The sequence below is a fragment of the Cygnus olor genome, chromosome 14 (genome assembly GCF_009769625.2).
Source record: "Cygnus olor isolate bCygOlo1 chromosome 14, bCygOlo1.pri.v2, whole genome shotgun sequence".
Taxonomy (NCBI): Eukaryota; Metazoa; Chordata; class Aves; order Anseriformes; family Anatidae; genus Cygnus; species Cygnus olor.
Window position 1 is genome coordinate 16,559,223 of NC_049182.1, and position 18,414 is coordinate 16,577,636.

At 35.2% G+C, this 18,414-nt stretch overlaps 1 protein-coding gene across 1 annotated transcript in view; it reads right to left on the minus strand.

Moving 5' to 3' along the window:
- The window catches only part of TENM2 (teneurin transmembrane protein 2), a 1,590,996-nt gene that overhangs the window by 671,833 nt on the left and 900,749 nt on the right, over positions 1 to 18,414 (minus strand). Inside the window, exon 11 of the mRNA XM_040574031.1 lies at positions 4,755 to 4,804. The gene's annotated coding sequence lies outside the window, so the exon portion shown is untranslated. The remainder of the gene's footprint in view (positions 1 to 4,754; positions 4,805 to 18,414) is intronic.

Below are 18,414 nucleotides of genomic sequence, written 5' to 3' on the forward strand. Positions count from 1 at the left end.
TTCGTAGGCATTCTGAAGAACCTGGCTGTCAACTTCCTGTTAGTGTGTTAGCGCCATTTGTAAGCAAATGATGAGCCTTGGTCATCTGGCAGAGCAAGAGGAGAATTCACTGGGTTCTGAGATGTGTTTTTGTGTTCAAACTGTCCAGCTCTCAGGGAACACCTCATGGGTACTGAAATTTGGTATTGCTGTTGGAGAGGTGATGGGATGCATGATTTTCACCGTAGCTACTACACTAAGAACACTTGTCACGCACTGATGTGAAACTGCTAAGACAAGTCTTAAACTGAACACACATCTCGGGGCAGTTCTAATTTGTGTGAATCAGGACCCAGGGCTCTTACTTTCTTCTGGCCTATTCAGTTACTGAAGTTATACTGGTTTCTAGTACATATTTGAGATTCCAGTTCCTGAATAATGGATTTGTCTTCTCATTACTCTTGTAACATAAATGGAAGAAGATACAGTTGTTAACTAGTCCTTAGTTTGGTTTTGCAAGCTACTGACTGCTCTTTTGTGTAATTGCAAGCTATTACAATGTTAATTCTCTTAGCCATTTTCATGACTGTGACACCAAGAGGATGAACAGTTTCACTCGTCTTCCTGCGTTAATTACTGAGACGCTGTACCCATTACATTAAAGTATATACTTTATGTAGATGTCTGTATATAGAAAGGCCTTTGCATTTCTGGATCACACGGCAAGAGGATTATGATAAAAGACAGGGGGGCTGGGAGCATTTTGGTTAATAACAGTGGGTCTTCCAAAGTGAACTAAGGATAAAATCAACATTTCTTTCTGATATCAGAGGTATTTTTCTCAGCTCCACATTAAGTATTCTTGGTGTGGATGAGGTACATCACAGCTACATAATCTGCATGGGAGTAAATGAGACTGTAAGTGCAGGTCACAGCCAAGGTGAATGGCAACACACACACAGTTGTAGTGCCTAGTCCAGTGCCTAGTTTTTCAACAGTTGAAAGTCAGTTCAACTGTTAGAGCCACAACAAGCAGTTGAATAATAGATATGGGACAATACCAAGAGAAAGAGAAAATAAAAAGCGACCTCTAAAGGATATGGTAGTTGTTTTGCATAATATTGAAGCTAATTCAATCAGCGTGAGATGTCAAGTCTGACTCAAAATCAATATTAAGTTAGCAGTCTGCTTCATCAGTAAGCATGTAAAAAGGTGCAGATAAATCATCTACTGGAAAATTCATATAAAACTGCAGAGAATAATTCGGAAAAAGGAGAACCAGAAAAAAATAAGCAAAAATAGAAGTGTACTATATGCAAAATAGGGCATGTGATATGTGACAGTTTACCTAAGCGATACCCTTCTACCCCCACAGAAAATGGCAATGCAAATCTCGCTAACAGCATTTGTTCCTCTCAAATAAAAGCTAAAAAAAGCTAAAATTGTTAAATAAAAATACCATATTGTTGAAACTTTTAACTTTCATGGGCTCATTTGACATTAGAAAATATAAAATAATTTTTTCTTCATTTTCCTAGTACGCAAGAATTACCAAGATAACAAGAAATATTAGATAATAATAAAACCAACGTACAAATCTCAGGATTGGGATAACTTTTTTTCCACAGACAGCATAAATTCTGTGTTATTTCATAGCATTTTTAATAACATAATGAAATAGTAGAAACATTGTAACTGGTGTGTATTTTAAATAAACTGCTAGTTAAACAATTTTATTTCTGATTTTCTTAACTGTAATTTAATGAGTAATTCTTACACTTTGTACCTCCTTCTACCCTCCCTTGTTTTAATGCAAAATATTTTCCTTGGAACAATGTTCCAGAAAAGCACAGACTGAAGTATTCACTTGCTTTATCTATCCTCCTGATAAAATCCAATAACTCCATTCAGGATCAGGGCCCCATTTTTGCTACTGCCTAAACAATATGATACAGTCCTTTCTCTGTGAAGGTCATGGTTTAAGTGCATGATTTTCTGAACATTGTATGAAAGAAAGATGATGAACTTAGCGGTTATCAGTTACTTCGTGTGACAAAAGGTGTGAGATAAAGAGGAAGTTTTCATGCCTGATCTCCTTCCATTATCTGTTGTGTTAAACTGCGGTGAGCAGTCCATGAGAAGCCCAATATTTAATCCATTGGCTGTAACATCACTGGGCAATAGATTTGTAAAGTGATATGGTATACCCAGTTTATTTGTTATAAATCCATATAATGCAAAGAAACATGTTCATTTATCAGTCCTACCACTAAGAACTTGTGCAGTATTAAAAATAAATAAATAAAAAATGAAGGCATCCTGAGAAGAACGGGAAGTTACAGCAAGAGTTATGTTTGAAGGGTTGTATAATCTAGAATGTCTGTTTTAAGATTACAAAGAGAATGTATTATAGCAATCATACTATAGCAATCATATTATAGCAAACAAACAAACAAAAAACTAACCAACCTCAGATTCCAAAACATACTCGTTTAAGCTGTAGATAAACAGGAATGAAGACAACAGAATGTAATCAATGTAAGGCTTTACTATGTCTGGATTTTTTAATAAGTTGAGTTTTAAACTGGTGAAAAACGTAAGAGGAAGATAGGAGAAGAAAGACAGGGAGAAGGGAGGCAACCCAAGGAGTAATGAGAATGTATACTCAACTAGGTTAATTTAGTGGATGTTTTATTCTCTGTTTTCTTACTTCACTTTGTATATCTCATTTAAAAAAACGAACCCATTAGCTAGATAAAATATGCCAAATTAGTGAAGTACAATTTACTTCTCATTTCAATTCATTGTTATTTTTCTGTATTTTCAAATAATTGTTTAGCTTGCCATGCTCATTAGAGACAAGACATCATTTCTTTGTACCCAAAGGAACTTGTAATTGCTAGTTAACAAGCTACTAAACCAGGACTTACGAAGTAAGCTATTCTATTTTTACTGTTCTCTTCCAAAGACATACATGTGTACTTTAGTTATTAAAATTGTTGTCAGTGCTCTCACATTATTCAGCGTAAAATATGAGAAGAGCAGAACTTCAACACTGATACATGTTTGTGGAATTGACGTTAGTGAAACTGCTTTTCTAGTTCCCTGCGTTCTCCTGTCCTATTAGTGTTAGAAAGATTTGAGGGATTCCTTTGCACTTCTCATGTTGTAAGAAATTCCCAGGCTATTTTCTGATCTCAAGAGGAAAGGTGTAAGCTGAGACTGTCAGATCCTCTGTGCGAGTGAATAAATGGGATATAAAGGAATCTCAGAAGGAGAACTTACAATTCTCCCACTGCTTCCTTAGGAATGTGAAGCTCATCTTACTGATACCAAGATTTTATTTCTATTTTTTGTAATAAACATTATTAAAATAGTAAATTGAAATAGAAACTCTGCAATATACATATTTTAAATATAAAAACTTTAAAAAAATTGCTAATAATATGCTGCAAATGGAATTCATTAATCATTGCAAATGGAATTCATTCGTTACTGAGTTCATCACACATAATTTGTCATAAGAACACAGTGGTCTCTCAGGTTTGATGACCTGTTTCACTCACAGGAAGAGTACAAACTGACTTGTCCGGCATTCCAAGTAAATATGACTCTAAATGTAATTAAGAATATATGCCTGTTATGTAAGAAGTTACTATTTGTACTAATTCATTAAGGTGTGTGTACTCAAACGTCAAGACATTCTGAACAATGGGCCATTAAAAAAAAAAAAAAGGTCTCTGTCCATGACACCAATTATTACTACTGGCGTAATTAAGCCCATCTCTTGCAATTAATCACCTTGACTGCCAACAAATAGTGTATTTATCTTCATTATCTTCTCACATATATGCCTTTCCTTTATGCTACACAGAAGAGACTGATACAACATTTTGCTACAGAATGGATGGAAATTTAGCCCTAACAAGTGGAGAGGCAAGCGGTACGTCACGTCAGTTAGCAAGTGACGTGCTTAAAGAGCAGACCGTAGTTAAGAAGCACCAGTGTGTCAGGTAGTGGGTCTGAACAACTGGCAACAAGAACAGATGAAGTAAGTTAGAGCACACTCCTTGCGGTAAGGAAATATTTAAGTACAACCATACAATACAGCCATATGAAACCTGTAAGACTATGATTGTGTATTTTCATCTTCCTCACATTTCAATTACAGACAAACAGAATTGTGGATGGTACAAATTATTTTTTTCCAAATGAGAAACAAAAGAGGGCATGCCAGCCTAATTTACTTGCTTTTGTTTGCATCTCTTTTTCCATGATTATTTTAACAAATGAGTGTACTAGCAGGAATGTTTGGTAAAATAATATTGTGATTATTCACAGCAGAAGCTGTAAGTTTATGTTTCTCCAATTGGAAATGAGAAACGTGTTGTACAACCTACATAACCATTCAAAAAAGCCTGAATATTCAAAAAGCTCTGCTTATGAATGAATTACAGACAAAAAATTATGCATAGATATTATTCAGCAAAGAGTTTGAACATATACATCAGAAAAACTAGTTTGTTTGGAAAACTTGCAAACACAAAATGGAGCAAAGAAATTATTCATTATGAATTATTTGCACAGCATCTGTCTTACTTTCTCATGTTAATTGCCTCTGCTAAACCACATTTTCTCCCCCTCAGTATGTAAATTAAAATGATTTTGCATATCTCTGAATACCCAGTAAATGCAAGTTTCATTACCTTACCGCTTATATCTTTTTTGTCAACCTAATTATACTGCAGTTTATATAATTTTAAAATTTGACCTACCAGCTTCCTGGAGATTGCAACCTCTTCCTCTGGATTTTGAGTATTGCCTACTATAAAAGAAGAAAACATATTAAAACCATGCAAATTACCAGCATTTGTGAAAGATCTTGTAAGGTATGTGTTAAATCTCACAGTATTTATATATAGATTGATAGAATAAAAACTTACTTGCAATACTTCTTATGTAATTATTATAAATTTAGGACATGATCCACCATCAATTTGAATTAGAACAGAGAATTTTACTAACTTTTGATAGCCTAGACCAGACCTTCCGCTACAGAAACTGGGTGACATATCACTGGATTCTTTCATGCTTCCTAAAAGGCACCACTCTAGTTGTATGTAATTATTCTTTCTACAAATGCAAGCTTCTATGACACACAATTTGATACTCTCGGTGAAAAATACATTTTTTTCACATAATTTTCCTATTTTTTGATTTGTTGACCACTCATGTCGTCCCTCAAAGAAACGCCACGGGAAGAAAATGTGCACATTATATCATGCTTTTTCTTTGCAATAACTTTACACCACCAACAGAAATAGAAGTGTCTTGTCAAAAACTGTGCTGGTCTTAGAAATTAAATGCAAGATTAATCCTTCAGGCCTGTTAACAAAAATGCCCCCACAGCAAAATCTGTCCCATTGGGTCACTGAGAATGTAACCTGAATAAAGCCTCAGAATCAGTTCATCATTATCAGCATATATATATGTATTTTAAAAGACAGACCTGTAGAAAGCACTCTTTTTCTAGTGCTGTACTTAGAAGACAAGCACTTGGAGTAGTACAAAGATACGCTTTTCTAAAGGCATAAAACCTTCTACTTAAGATTCCCTCTTCAATGTACCACAAAATACATAACCCCTGAAATGATTTTTTTTTCTATTTCATACTGAGGTTACAAAACAATGTGTTAACATGGGTAGCACAACTGGATGAAAGCTTATTTATTCATTCATTTCTGCTGTGGGCAGAAACTTGGCTGAATGCTTACCCTAAGTATTTTGCAATAGCCGTTAGTACACTACCAAGGCACAGTGGGAAGATGTTATTGCCTGAATATCCCTACGGAAAACTAAAATTTTCTAGCATCTTAATGGATTACAACAGGGAAAAAGAAATCAAGTTCATGATATAGTAGTTTATGGATCAATGTGAAATTTGATTGCTCACGTACTACAGGTATTTGTGGGTCACAACAAAATTTGTGTCTTAAGAGGTTCCCCAGTATGTCATGGAAATCTCAGTAGTATCCTTTGCTCCTGATCCATCTACACTTCTGTTGTGCAATGCACCAGGACTGTGCTTTCATCTGACTTTTGAAATGAATGGCACCAATAAAATGTTGGGCCTTATCTTCAGCAATTCATTTTCCATGATTTTTTATTTTTTTTAATATACCTTTAGGCTACGAACCACATCTATAGGTTTTTCCTCTCTGCAGGATGTGTTGTTTTGTATGCTTTAGCAGTTCAGTGAGCTGAGCTGATTCAAATGAGCCTTAAAATGTTAAATACAACTTGTAATATCAAAGGTTCTCATATCAAACAATTTTATTACTGTGGGTCCTAGGGAGATTAAGGACTTTTGCTGTGACTAGAATGTCCACTAGTCACATCAAATATTTCAGCATTAGATATATCATTATCTGTTCACCAAAGAAATGGCTAGAATATACAGCTGCAGCGCTTTGTACTTTATTTGTAAACCAGAAGCAGGGGGTATAGCACAGCATATGGCAATGGGTGAATGCTAAATGTTGAGCAATTTTGTGACAGTGTGACAGAAGCCTTTACATACAACTTTTAGGTGATATCTTCTTTGCAATTAGCATTGAAAATAATTTATTGGGTCAGACAGTAAACTAAATGCAGAATGGCTGCACTTCAAATTTTTCTCCCGTCTGGTTACCTGAAAGCCCAGAGAAATAAGTTCTCCTTTCTGCATTTTTTTTTGTCTGTTTTCACGTTTTCCTATCTTGCAGCAATGTCTGTTTATAGCTGGTTTAGCTTTCTTTACTTCTGAGCTGAATTAAGATGAAGTATGGTTTGAACTGGCTGAAATGCCAGCCCCAGAAATACTGCTGTATTTTCTGGATTGAAGATGAAAAACTGTCATGAAATTGCCTGCCTGTTGCCCACCCTTTGCCTTGCAAATGCAGAAGATAACAGACAAATACTTGGAGAGAGTCCTCTTGGAATCTTACAACTTGGATCTGGTATATTTATTAATACTGCCCGTGTGTGCTTGCCATCATACTCAGGGCAGCTATACCAGTGCTGAGGGACTGAACAGGATCTACAGTCCTAATTCTGGCAGAGTCTTATTGACACACATTCTTGTAGTATAATTAATGGTTAATTCTCATACTTTCATAAAGCAGGAATACAACTTTTATCTCTGTGCTTCATTATAGTCTTATAAAAAAAAGGTAAACAGTAAGTAAATCAGTGTGAAAAATAGGGAGATAGTGTTTTCCAGAATTAGCATTGTAACTGCAAATGCAGTGACAGAATGAATCAAATGTTTCTAAATACGGTATTTGAATAACTATTTTTGAGAATGAGAAGGGAGTGTAAGTGGGCATTACTCAATCTTGCCAGCAATAAAGAAAATATATTACGATATAGAAAATAGCCCTGCATTTTTTTTCAGGATCCTTGTTTAAAGAGAAAATATGGAGTCTTGATATCACTGCGGAACAACTGTTAACTACATAATGACAAGCACAGTATACAGAAATGAGTAGGGAGCATTTTAATGGAAAGCATACTGTGATTTTCCTTGCATTAAAAGTCAAAGGCAATTAAAACAATTTAATTAGACAATATCTTATCAGCTGCAAAAAGTAAATTGATTGATAGCATAGGGATAAATTGGCTGCTGCTACTTGAAAAAGTGATGGTAAAGCTGACAAATTCGTCACTTGTTTTTTTATTTGCCAATTCTATGTATTTTTACATTTTATTTCACCACTGAAGGCATTTTAATTAGCTTATGTTTGATAGTTCATTGTTTGGATATGGAAAATGTTATAAATGTGATCTGAAGGGTTGTTGGCATTCAGATTAAGGCGTCTAGCATGACTACATCCTGCTCTCTCATTGCTCAAGATATTTTACCTGATAACAGAATTTCTCTTAGAAGCCTTACTGTCCAAGCAGATGTTTTAATCTCCATCTTAAACATCACATGCAGCTGGAAAGAGGTCAGTTCAGCTCACAGCAGCTATAAATCAGTGAGCAATCTCCTCCTTTGAAAGAATCCATATTGCTCACTCACGGGCTGATTTTGGCCATGTAGGGAATAACCAGGCAGAAGCAATGAGTGCTGATGAAGTAGGAAACCCATTTCTATTTTTAAAAAGTCTTCAAAGAATGGATACCCAAAAAATAACAAAATCACTCTTATATTTATCAAACCAGAGATGTGCATTCAGGAGTTACTTTAGTAAAAATTAGGAGGTCCTCAGTCCTTAAATAAATATTAACAAAATGTCTATTTAGATATTATCTTCTGCTCGTTTTATTCTTGAGAATTATAAGGGTTCATGGCATGGTTTGATATATTTTTTTAACTATTCCTTTAATTTTGTACTAATTTTTCATCATTTTAATGCATTACTTCCCTCAGAATAAGCACTTCCATGATGAAATCCTAGGACATACTGAAAGGACTGGTAAATAAACAAATTAAAAATAATTTAAATTAAATTGTTCTGCAACACTTGACCACAAACCATAGCTTCAGTGGCAGGACACCTGAACTTCGTTTATAATCCCTCTATCCACAGAACTCCTGCAGCACTTCGATAGATTGTCTGGATAAAGAGTGAGAAAAACCTTTTGCTTGACTAAAATAATGTCTTAAAGGATTTTTAAACTTCTTTTTTTAAAGTTTCTCATCCTCTTTTCAAGATAAAAATCCATTCTTCCTGGGTCATTGAAATCTTTTCTGACTGTGTCAGGTATGGGTTTTCCTTGTTAGGAAAATCTGTGTAAAGCCATTTCTATGAAGCCTTATTTTCTATACAGGCTAACTTGTTTGAAAGTTGAGAACCATAGCAATAGAATATTAAAGGACAGAAGCAGACATCTAAAGCTCATTTTATTTGCAAAATAATACAGCAATGAGGAGGCAGACAATTGTTACTGAAAGAACTATGGAAGCCTATAAACAAAAATAAAATTATATGCAATCACTGAGTATGATTTCACAAATAATTAAAAATAAAAAATACAAATGCCTCATTAGGTTCCCTGCCTTAAAAAAATCCAAAGTATGAATGTCAGAGAACCACAGATTTCCAGTAATTCAGGAAGCTGGTGTTATCAAATTCTCTTCTCTTTAAAGGAGGAAAAAAAAATTAAATAATAAAAAAAAAGCAACTTTAAATTTCCAAAAACATATAATTAAAAAAAAAAAGATGACCAGAACTTGAAAAATAAATCCATTTTCTCATGTGAAATAGGTTATGCATAACAATGGTCTAATTTAAAAGCAAGAAAATATTCAGAATTCTACTTAAATATGGCAACAGTTTGAGGAAGGGGAAAGTATTAGCAGAAATAATTCAGTAGGTCTCTGACTCTCCACTGTGATACATTTAATTAAAAAAAAAATGAAGCTAAGGAATACCAACAGTTGAGTTTCTCGGACTGTTGGAGACAACTGCCATCAGGGCTATCAGATTATACAAATATATTTATATAGCAGAATATAATTATATAGCAGAAGAGAATGAATGTTACACCCTGCATCTTGGATGGAGAAATCAAGAAAGATATCTGCAAGAAAATGGCATCACTATGTTGTAACACTTTATAAATAGTATTAATATCTTGAGAGATGGTCCAAATGTTTTTTATTTTTAATGAATTGTTTGTACATGACAAAGACAGGGTTAAAAGGAGGGAATGGAAGGGGAGGGGAGGGGATGGACAGGACAAATGCTGCTCTGAAATTCATAATGCAGACAATGCAAAAATAGTGTTTCTGTCTGAAGTAGGTAAAAAAGTGTTTAGGAGTTGGTTGCAAAAGACAGTTTCATTTGAAAAGTCATACAAAAAGCTGTAAGAGACAGGAGAAAGTTACTAAAGAACCATTATCACACTGTTAGAAAAGTGCAATAAAGTGTATTAACTAATACCTAATACCAGAGAGTAATTTATGTTTGTGAAAGAAACCACTGAGAAAGCCTCTAGCAAAAAGGAGATGCTTCATGAAAAACAGTGCAGTTACTAGGTCAAAAGCTTAAAGAGATAAACCAGCAATTTATTATTTCACCAATTAAAAGTAATCAGCAAGTGGTAGTTATACAACCTAATAAAATATCTCTCATTTTTGCTGTTCATTAGAAGAAAAAAAAAAAAAAAAAAGTAGTTCAGATACTTTGTACTGTGAATTTTTAAAAAATAGCTGAAAACTCTAGGTTTGCAAAAAAAGGTATAATCACCTTTAAATAAGTAACAAAACAAAATCTTAGAAGTAATAGGAGGCATGTGAAGTGTTTAGAAGCTGTTAGCTCCCCACAAATTAATTTTACAAGATGTTTAAACCTTATATGCTAATCTATGAAGGTGAAAACTTCCATAGTCTGTGAGTGAAGTTACTGTTGTTTTACTTATTGTTATTGAAAATACCAAATGACTGCTAAATAAAGGCACAAAGAGTTTAGCAAAAATGCTAGTTAATGACTTCATTTCATGCTTTCAGCGTGTTCCGTAAATTGGATCTGGGTAACGTCAAAATGCATTCAGAAGAAACCTGCACACAGTATGTACACCATCAGACTTGACATTTAAGTATCTGCAGGAACATAAGTTATACTGTAAGGAAGAGAATAAGGCCCCTAATTTAAATGATCCAATTGAATTTTTGAGTCTTCACTACTGTTACTCTTATGGTTCAGATAGTCAGCAAGAAAAAAGCCTCATTTAGTTACAGAGATCAAGAGGAATATCTGCTCTTTTCTTGAGTTTTTTGTTTGGGGGAAGTTTTCTTTGCTGTTGTCGTTTTCATTATCATTTGTGTCTTTTTTTATTCTTTTTGTTTTGTTTTTACAGAAAAAGAATAAAGAATGCTGTAAGGAGCATATTACAAGAATTAATTTCACAGAAATACCTGACAGTAGTTTTATATGTGATGATTCAAAAAAAATAACTTGTGTAATCTAAAAATTCCCCCGAAAGACACATGGAGAACAATCTATGATGTAAAGCCAAGCCTTATATTTAAACACCTCTTCAAAACATAGTTGACTACAAACAGACAATAAATTCTGGGAGTGCATAGAGGAGTTGAATGATTTAAATACAATACTGTTATTTCAGTGTGCCACTGTCCATCTAGCATGCTGGTGAGTGCTTGCAATGTCCTTGGGAGAAACAGCCATACTGTTTATATATATATTTTTTTTCAAACTTACTTTCATGTTTAAGCAGCTCTTCTCTAATCATCTGTGCTAAAATGCTATCAGGAATATATCAGACATCATTATGAAATATACAGAACGAAAGACTGAGAGGAAAGGTCTGGATGGTGTTAAAATGTATTTTAGAATATGGTATTTCTTTTGAAAAATGGCAAAATCATTGTTTGTTTACTGACTTAAACCAGTTTCTTAAAAATCTACTGAAGTTTCCAGAGGAAAAAAGAAACAAATAGGAAATAGGGAAGGCAGTATTACATTGTTGATGCATCTTTCCCTCAAAAGAACCCTAAAGCCCAACAAAAACATTACTGATCATGCAAAACTGTAGACTATGGGATAATGACTTCCATTTAAAGGAACTTTGCACCACATTACCAATGACCAGATTCTAATATGTTTTAAAAAATCCTCAAAAGTTCTTCTAGGTGATGGTAGACATAACAAAAATGGTAATGGATTTTTGGCCAAGAAACTCAATATAAAGGCAAATATAGAAGAGATGTGTTAGTCAAACATAAGTTATTGGACTCGGTACAGAGTAAATGGATGAAATTATATGATATGCTATAGAGAAGGTCAGGTTACACAATCTAATGATCCCCTTTGGCCTTAAAGCTTGTGATTCTCTGAAACCCTACTCCTGCTGGGAGTCTGTAATTCATGTACTACTATTGGTTTATTTATAAGAGACCATACACAGTAATAATACCTGTGCATGACTATTCAGGGTGTTTGTCCATGAGTCATGTCAGCAAAAATGTGTTTAAGTAGAATTACAAGTTGCATGTTTTTTAATTTCATGGTGAGATCAAGTCCTAAGGAGGAGAGCAGGCATATTAATTTTCCAAAGGGAAAGCATAAAGTGAATTTTTTTGTTCACTGTTTCCCATCATGGTTATTACCTGTTCAGCTTCTTTGTAGTAGCAGTACTTGGAATAGAAAGATGGCAGATGCCGTCATTGCGACATTCAAATGTTCTATCCAGAGACTTGCACCAAATACTGGGAGTTCTGTATGTGTCAACATTAACATCACAGCTCTCGCTAATGATGGATTGGTGACATTACTGGGAATTTTGATAAAAAAAAGTCCATTAATGTGTTGAGTCATAATGATTTACAGATGATCTCTATGCAAATCAAACAAACCTTTGAATAGAAATTGAACAGTGCAATACAGTGTGACCGGGATTCAGAGCTCACACATTTCTGATTGTGACTCCCGCTTCTGTAAAATGGACATTCAGTTTCTAAGTTTGTAATTTGTAAAATGATGCAGCTGGCTTTTTGTTTTCAAGCATCATTAAGAAAATAAGAAAAGTAGGACTGAAATACCACAGAGCACTAATTATAAAGTATTATAGCCTAGTAGAGCCTACAGTGTTCTATGTTTGTGCTTTTCATTTTATATGTACACACATAAAACTAGTGTCTAAAGAAATCTGTCTTGAAATCTGTGAAACTTGTAGTATCAAATCTTAATCTTAGATAAAAATAAAATGCAATAAAAAAATCCATCACAATGTATAGAGGGGAAAGTCTTGCCTTTATATTATTTATATCCTTCTGCTGTTACAAATATGTTAGGTGTTGAGTTTTACCAGCTTTATCTCATTATTAAACTTTTACAATGAAATCTCAAAAGATACCTGAAGCTGTTCACCAGTACACAGTTGTTATTCATATGATATTTTCTACTTTTTATTACAATTAATCCCTGTATAATTATATGGGGGGGAACCCTTCAGACATATACTAGAAAAAAATATTACCCACTTACTTAAAAAAATGAGGAAAACTATCTTTACCTTCTAAATAGTGTTTTATCTCCTGTAACAAATTTCCATATTCAATGGTATAAATATCATTATTTGAGCTGTAAATGTTATTTTAGCACACAGTCTGTGCAATGATCTATCCTTCCTCCTATTTGTAAACATCCTATAAATTGGCTTTTGGTTAAGAGAAAATGTTTGCTATAGACATGTTACCACTCCTGTACCACTTCGTGTTTTGTTATCCTTAAAACATTGCTTGCTTTGCTTAGTCCTTGCCCATTTGCTATTCATTATTAAAAGCATGTAACAAATTGGAGTCGTGATAATGTCGGAGCTGGCTGACATGTTAAGTAAAACTGTATAAATGGCCACTAAAGCTTAAATTGCAAATAACCATCTAACATAAATACCCAGTTACCGTATGAATAAATATAGGTTAACACACATCACATTACACCACAAGACTCGAACACAGTGAAATCAAGTAACAACTAGGAAGTTTAAAATGTTTACTAATAGTTTACCCCAGCAAAAGGTACTATTTTTAAACTAGCTGTTTTCAACTAGTATATTCAGAGTAATACCAGGTTACGCAGAAAAAAACAGTTCACTTTTAGATTTACTAATCTTTAGTAAATGGATTAAACCCGAATGACTGGTCAACAGCTTGTCATCCTGTCCAGCTGGCATTTCCATAGGACTGCTCAGATATGTTGAGTACTGCAATTGGGTAACCCTTTGACTAGATAATACATAGGTGTTTAGTTCAGTAATTTAATTCCACAGTTTAGTACCTCTTCATAATAATACTCACAATGAAAATAGGTAAAGTAACGCTAGCATTTTAAATAATACTGTCAATTAGTCCAGCAAACGAAAATCTTGACAACCTCATGGACATACAAGTTTGTTTTTCAGATCCTGAAATGCCAGTAACTAATGCTAGGTAGCCTAATAAAACTTATTAGCCCTTCTTCCACACCAGAATAATCTACACCTCACTGAGTACGCCTGCCATGGATTTCCAACGGAATTTATGAACAGATCCTCCTTACAAAAAATTTAGAAATACGGAGAAGAGTACAGATGTGCGATAAACCTGTGGTCAGGCCTGAAACACCGTGAAGCAAGAACTGACCAACCCAAACGATGTCCATAATAAGGAGGAAACTACTTCACTCTCTCTTTGTGGCACAGGGGCTGCAGTCGGGTAGATTCTAGGAAGCAACGACTGTAAATTCAAAGTTTCTTAGAGCTTCCTTCATTCCTGTTGTTATCAAAGGCAATACTGTTGAAATGACCAGAGCCAGAGTAAAGCTGAAGTATGTGTATGTGCTTCTTGAAAGTGGCATCACGTTTATTTCAAGGATAGGTTATACCTGTGAAATAACATAGACCTATGTTGGGTCTGTGAAGTCGCTCCTTCAGCTGAAAAGAAAATCACAACAACAGAGTAATGGGACTATGCTATTGAACTTTGTTATGGGATAATTTATTTTCACTTCTGAAATTTTACCAGATATTCTGCTTCTCAGAGATTAATTTGTCTTGGTAAATGAAAGGATACGAAATAGCACTAACAGCATACCAACTCTAGGAATAAAGTAAGATAGGGTATTTAAAACACTGAATTGGGTACTGCACACAGACCCTGTCCCCCTCTCAGATGTACATGTCAACAGTTCAAGGATACTTGGAAAATGCCACTGAGTTCAGCCCTTGCAGTATTTCTGCTATAGGTTTCCTAGAGCCCTCAAAGAGGCTAGCAAGAGTCTTGCTCTTGGTTTGGATCACTACTTTCTTCCATCACTTTTAGCTGTGGCTGTATACTTAGTAGTTTGAACATTTGCAAGCACAGGATAATAACCGGAGGGAAGGGCATAAATAAAAAGAATATCTAATATCCTGCAGCATTTTTCTCCAGTGAACTGCTATCGTACACTGACCCTTGGTGTTTTATGTATGTTATTTCTTGTTCAAGTCTACTGCCAGGAGAATTTTCATTCCAAATCTTTCTGGAAATGTCATTCCAGAGGCAGTAGATAATTCGTTGAATCTCATATTAATAAGCTATGACGTTAAATAAAGAACTGAAAATCTTAATCAAAGTTATGAGTATCAACAAGAAGCGAAGTAGCAGCTAATATAAGATTAGCTGCTGAACAAAAGTTTTCTATGATTATATTATAGCACAGTAATTTAGTTTCTCTCGATCTGTAACTTCAAATATCTATACTAATTAGTTGCTAACTACAACATAATAAATGAGATAATGAAATAAAGATGTTTTAAATATCCCTTTTTATTGCATGTAAGTTTTGCAGCATGCTAACACACCAGATGAATTCTGAAAAAAAATTAGGATATATTAGCATATCATTATGTACACAAACGCCAAGTAATACATTTCTCACAAGAACAACGTTCAACTACTAAATCCAATGGAATGTGGAAATAAAAAATATTTTAGATGAAGGCTGGCATGGGTTAAGCTTATAGCAAACATGGAGACATCACACCTCTCCTCCATCACATTTTCACCTGCTCATGTGGTGCACACTTCTGCTTTGATAGAAAAAATCCTTTGGGTCTTCTTGGTGTAAAGGTGTTGGTGCTTGCAGCAAAATTTGCAGAGCAAGTGGGGAATAGAGAATGTTTTCATCTGGTTGTTAAACCAGAGAAATATCTACAGCATTTTTCACATCTCATGACAGGGACCATCACTTTCCTGTTAGCTTTCCTGAAAATGGTTCGGAACAAATTATACAAGCTTTTTTCTTCTACGGATTTGTTAAAAAAAAGAAACAAACACAATTTCTTTTTACAAATTTGTTTTAGAAAACTGTAGTTCTTAGTTCCAAATTTATACAAAAGAAATTTGCAGTGTTCCCCATGTAAGGTGAAGAAACTCCTAAGGAGTGTTGCACGGACCAAGGCAGTATTATTTATTTTCCTGAAACCAGCAATGAAAGTCAAAGCACAAGCAGTGTAGCTTGTTTTATATATCAACCTTGCATGTTTTCCTGTCAGCTTTGCAGTTTGTCATCCACAGCTTAGCCTCCAAATGGCATGAACTTTGAGGACAGCATGCTGAAATGAAAAGAGACTTGCTGCCTCCTTTGGAGAAGAAACAAGGCCACCAAGGAACAGCAGAATATCTGCTTATTCCATTTTATACAGCCAAAGTTGTGGAAAAATATTCCATTATTAATATAAATGTAATACAATCCTGCTAATGGTAGTATAATTTGTTGTTACTATTGGAGTGAATTTGTGAAGAATCTAGCAAGAGTAACAGATGAAATCATAAAAGAATACTAAATGCAAAATCTGATATACAAAAGTAAAGAATGAGTTGGAGCAGCTGCAATAGCTTATTTTAAATAGTTACCAGAATTGTTCAGCAAAAGCAATGTTGGCCAGCTGGAGTACAGTTGTTCAGCGAGGGAGGTGAGATATCCCTTCTCTCTGTGTGGATAAACACCACAGCTAAGTGGGCATAAATGCATGAACTGGCATGTTATTGTCCTGGTTTCAGTTAGGACAGAGTTAATTTTTCTCCTAGTAGCTGGCAGGGTGCTATGTTTTGGATTAGAATGAGAAGAGCGCTGATAACATGCTGATGTTTTAATTGTTGTAGAGCAGTGCTTACACCAAACCAAGGACTTTTCAGCCTCTCTCTGTCCTGCTAGCGAGCAGGCTAGGGATGCAGCAGAAGCTGGGAGGGGACAGACCCAGGACAGCTGACCCAAACTGGCCAAAGGGGTATTCCATACCATCTGACGTCATGCTGAACAATATATAGGGGTGGCTAGCCGGGGTGGAGGGGGGGCCGGCTGCTCGGGGATAGGCTGGGCATCGGTCAACGGGTGGTGAGCAATTGCATTGTGCATCACTTATTTCGTACACATTATTACTATTAATACTATTATTATTATTATTATTGTTGTTATTCTTTTCCCTGTCTTAATAAACTGTCTTTATCTCAACTCACAGGCTTCACTTTCCCGTTTCTCTCCCCCATCCCGGAGAGGGAGGGGGGAGGGTGAGCGAACGGCTGTGTGGTGTTTGACTGCCAGCCGGGCTAAACCACAACAGTTATTTTACTACTAAAATGATTAATCTTAGAGACAGAAACATGTTAGACCACTTTATGACTGTGTTTCCAAGGAAGTGACTGGCCAACCTGGAGAACAATGACCAAAGTTTAGTTTTCTACCACTGCAGTCTTTTTACAAACATTATTGGTTATTGTTGGTTATTGTTTTTTGTTTTGTTTTGTTTTGTTTTCCCTAATTATGAGTGTCAGTTACAGACGTACAGCCAGTAAACTATCTGTCTATAACTTGCAGAATGTGCTCCTTTTTCTGCCAGCAGATTGAATTTGTGGCAATATAAGTGTTCTGATCAGCTACACTTTCAACACGAAACCTCCCATTATAGCACATTTATGATTTACTTTGTCAGGGTATCATAGAGAACATTACTTTGCAAGGTGAAAAAAATTAGTATCCCATGAATTAAATAAGGAATTCCAAACATCAATCTATATTTAAAATAACTGCAAGAAGGTTTTTTCAGTAATTAAAACTAGCATATATGGAATTAATTAGACCGAAAACTGCATGTTGGTCATTACATTATAACCATTTTGAATATGCTGAAGACACACTAAGTTAATGCAGATGTGCTGTTATATTGCTCAAACAGCACTGATCAAACTGTTCTATTTGAGGTTTCATCTGAAGCCTGTAAGAGTCTGGCTACTACGTTAAATGGATGTGGAGTTCAACCCTTGTGAAACCAAATACTTTATCCTTGTATGATTCAATCACCTACATCACTTGCTGAATATATTATTCCTCCGATAATGCTTTACAGGTAGCCACCAATAGGAAGAACATCCAAAAGCCTCAGACTTATTTTTGTTGTTTCCCTTTTTGACTCTCTCATATCCTATTTACTACTGCCTCCTGCTTCTACTATCACTACTATCATCAAGAAATAGTATTTTTTTCTGTAATAAGAACTACTTATTACATAATTCTGAAAGGCTTTCATGTGCTGCTAGTTACAACACAGCACACCTCTTATGTTCATTTTATATCTCAGCAAGTGGTATTTTATTAACTGCTGCAGTGTGGCTATATTTTACTGTGAATTGCAGATACTCAATGCAGTCATGCATGTCCATGTGAAGGTGGCATCAGCTTTTTTTTATTACATTTGTCCACGTCTGGTGAATTAGCTCACCATCATACACAATCACACAGAACCACAGAATGGTCGAGGTTGGCAGAGACCTCTGGTGCAACCCACCTGCTCAAGTCGAGCCACCCACAGCCAGTTGTCCAGGACCATGGCAGACAGCTTTTGAAAGCCTCCAAGACGGGAGACTCCATGGCCTCTCTGGGAAACCTGTGCTGGTACTAAATCACCCTCACA